We start from the raw sequence: 4,057 nt of genomic DNA on the forward strand, positions 1-4,057 counted from the left end.
TCCTAATTCATAATTGCTCCTTCTGCTTCTCTCCTGTTACCTTGGAATAAAGAAGCAGGCCAGCTATTTAGGGGTCTGGGTTCTCCCTGCCCCTTCCCCCCACTGCTCCCCCTTCTCTCCCAGTTCTGCTGTGACAGAGGGCACACGCTTCAAACACAGCACATGAGCCCAGCTCCAGTGAGAACATTCCGCAGCTGTGTCAATATTTGAGTTTGGATAGGCACCAAAGAGAGAACAGTAGGAAGCACTGCACCTTCAAACACAAGCCCACTCACATGCATGTGCTCCAAGCAACTCAGGGAATACTTAGCTCACATGCCCCTATAGAGAAAATAATTAAAAATTAGGACACCCAAAGGTTTATCAACCGAATTCATCCTCCATCTTTACATCACATCAAAGTGTCATGGATCTCATTCCAGCACCTTGTCTGCAAACATGTCATAAAAGTTAATGAAAAAAAATTTAAACCACAAAGAGCGACTTTTAGGAGTGTCACATAACTGCATTCATAGCACCCCAAGAGGGAATTATGCTACTTATGATTCCCTGGTGCCTTGTGCAGTGGGCATAAGAAACTCAGAGAATTTAAAGCCACTAAGCAAGACTAAATAAAAAAAAAAAAAAAAAAAAGAGGAATTGCAGATGTTTAAGAGGCATAAAACAGAGCAAGAATAGCTAAAACTGAGGATTCAACAAATCAAATTGGTGTTCCTATAACGCGGAAAGAGAGTGCAGAGCAGGCAAGTCGGAAAGACCTGTTAGGTCTGGTATTGTCAACTCTTCATAGGAGGTCAAGTTCACTTCATTCGTCCAACAGGACTAATTTACATCAGCATGCCTCAGTTGGCAAACAGAGACTGAAGAAGATGGAGCAGAGGGGATATTTGGATGTAGTTGTGGCAGTGCTGTCTTTTAATGTTTTGGTGCAGGGCTAGGAGAGAAGGAGAAGAGAGGAAGCAAGAATGTGTGAAGAGAAACAAGGGAAAAATTATTGAACCCAGTATGAATGTGGAGAGGAAATGGACAATCTTCTGAGCAGGGATGAACTAGTCAACCTTTATGGAGAGGTGAGGAGCCTTTCAGCTTGGGACACTGAAAATTGCACAGTGGGACACAAAACTATCCTTTTCATGAACTCAGATAGACTGTCTAGTCACCATAAGCAAAAGAAACTGACAGCAAGCAAACCAGATGACAGTGGAGAAGGAACATTCAGCCCTAGCTCCAAGGCAGGACTTTGCTTCTGCTAATTGTGTAAAATGCTCTTCATATTACAAGCTACCTTGTAAACACTTGGAAAGCTGCTTGCCAGTAATGTCTGGCACCAGCATGAGCTTCAAATGATCAGAAGTGTTGCTTAGCTCCAAGAGTAAAAGCCCAGGAAAGTGCTTGAATAGCAGCAAGTAATTAAAAAACTTGAAAGGAAGGCACTGTTCAAAGTCACTGCTTTGAGACTTTTCCTGCCTTCCCCACAGTGCACTGTCACTGACTGACAATGTAACACAGGCAGAACAGAAGCACTGCTCATTAATTCTTCTCTAGGAAGTTTTCCCCATCAACAGCCAATGCCTTCCCTGTGCCAGGCCCAGCATGTGGCATGTGTAGGCTCATAGCTTCAATGAGCAGCTAGTGCAAAGACCCAAGTTTATACAGGCAGTTAACCCCAAGACTACTAATTCTGCCTGGTGCTGAACCACAGGGCCTTGTTGCTAACAGAAAGATGAGAGAGCTAGATTTTATTTTGTTTTTTTACCTTGTTTTTATAAGTGCAGAAGGCCAGCCAGGGCATGTTGGGACAGCCAGGGATCAGTCTTGACCTCTGCCACTTCTGCCATGTCTCCTGAAGCCCATGCCCTCCTGGATGATGGCCACATCACTGAGTGAGGCCTCATCCTGCACCATAATGCTTTTGTCCTCAAGCTTGGAGAGGATGATTTTGATTATATCATTTGCTGGTGGACACATAGCTTTTGTCCCATGTGCCCCAGGATCCGGGATCTGCCTTTAGACTGGTAAGTAGCAATGCAGTGACTGCTGGCTGTGATCAGCAGCTCAGCCTCACTCACTGGCCTCAGCACCTCCACCCTGAGCAGGGTGAGCCCTGCTACAAGCCCCCCCTGCTGGCCCTTTCTCTGTGGCTTCTTTCTTGCTGCCTGAGGTAGGCCACAGCAAGTGAGGCCACTGTAGTGGCGAGTTCCTCAAAGTCCTTTTACCACCTTGTGGGTGAGCACATGGTGCACAAGGCTCTGGGGAAGGGCGTAGCCCATGCCACAGAGCTCGCACTTGCAGGGCTTGCCAGCCAGGTGGGATTTCTGATGGCACCATAGCTTAGTGGCCAGGGTGTAGGACTTGCTGCACTGCCTGCAGGTGCAAGTGCACTACCCCATGTGGAAGCACATGTGGGTGCACAAAGAGCTGGAGTTGACCAGGTGACACACACATATGGCACACTGGCACCCCTTGGGACCAGCTGGGCCAGTCCCAGCAGCCAAATGGATCTCTCTGTGAATGCAGAGAGAGAGCCAGCATGCAAAGGCCTTGCCACACTGCTGGCAGGACAAGGGGTGCTGGCCAGTGTGCAGGGCCTGGTGCTCCTGCATCTCTCCCCTGGGGCGGCAAACCTTGTTACACTGGGTGCACTGGAATGGCCACAGCCCCGTGGGCCAACCCGTGGGTCTTGAAGCTCCCTTCTGAACTATAGCTCTTGCCACACTCCGTGCACAGGAGGGGCTTTGTGGTCAAGGTGGACAAAGTGGTGCTTCTTGGGGTGGCAGAGCCACAGGATGGCTTTATCATACTCGCTGAAGCACCACCTGTATTTGATCATCTCCTTTTGGGACAGAAATTTTAGGGGGTGCTTGGGCTACCAGAGTAATCCTCCACCAGCTGTATATACTCCTCCTGCCACTCGGGGCCCTTCAGTAAGCCTTTCCCCCCATGATGTGGGAAAGCCAGTTTGAAGGTTTTGGAAGCTTTGCTCTCCTTCTCACAAAGCTCTGCAGTCTCTCCTTCTGTAGGACTGGCCTTCTGAGGTTCCTGCCCAAGTGTCCTGCCACCAGAATCCTTCAGGCACTTCTGGAGTGCGCTGGCCAGAGCATGCATCTTGCGTGGCTTGCCAACCAAGGGAGCATTGAACCAAACCCTGCTTGAGGGAGACAGCAGATCCAGGTCTCCAGGACTTGCTGCCTGTTGTCCCGTTTCCACTTTTCTCTGCTGCAGATCTGGGATCTACAACCTTATCCAATTCTTTTTTGCACCTGCCACTGGTCTAAATGGTCGAGATGGGCTCGACATGCTGATTCTCAGTCCCCAGCACGCTGGCTTATCATGGCTCATGTTTGGAAGCCTCTTGCAGCCTGTGAAAATATTTGGTGGACAGCCTGCTAACACAGGGTCATTGAGGACTGTGGTTTTATCAGCTACCACCTTGGAGACCTTGGGATCCCCTGCACAAACACAAAGGCATGATGGGTGAATTAAGGCTGGCTGTTACGTTGACATGATTGCTGCTGGATAAGAGAAAGATGAACAATGGAGATGGATACTCTGCTGTGCAGTATTCCTGGGGCTCTGCCATGAGAACCATTACTTTTATGATCTTTTTCCCTTTTAAACAGGGGAAGAGGGACGAATCTCTAATTTCTCACTACAAGACAGTACCTGTGCAGCATTCCTATTGTTTCACGATAAGTATTTCTACGACGTATCGTCATGACTGGCATAAAACAGGGCGACACGCTCTTTTTTGGGCTGGCAGCTCCTAAGAGCGATGCACGGTCCGGACGGCCGTCCCGCAGGGGCTGCAGGGCGCACACATGGCGGGGCGCACACCCAACGCTCGGGAAGGCCGGGCCGCTCATCCCACCCACTCTGGGCCTCGGCACGCACCTACGAGGGGCTCTGCCCTGCGGGGGTGGCCCGGACCTCCCGCGCCTCCGCAGCCGCCCCCTCGGCCTCGGGCGCTCCGTGCCGGCGGAACGCTGCGAGGGAGCGGCGGACGCGCCCGGAAGGCGGCCGGCAGCGGGCGGGGCGGGGCGGGATCCCCCAGCGGCGA

The sequence above is a fragment of the Ammospiza nelsoni genome, chromosome 6 (assembly GCF_027579445.1).
Source record: "Ammospiza nelsoni isolate bAmmNel1 chromosome 6, bAmmNel1.pri, whole genome shotgun sequence".
NCBI classification, from domain to species: Eukaryota; Metazoa; Chordata; class Aves; order Passeriformes; family Passerellidae; genus Ammospiza; species Ammospiza nelsoni.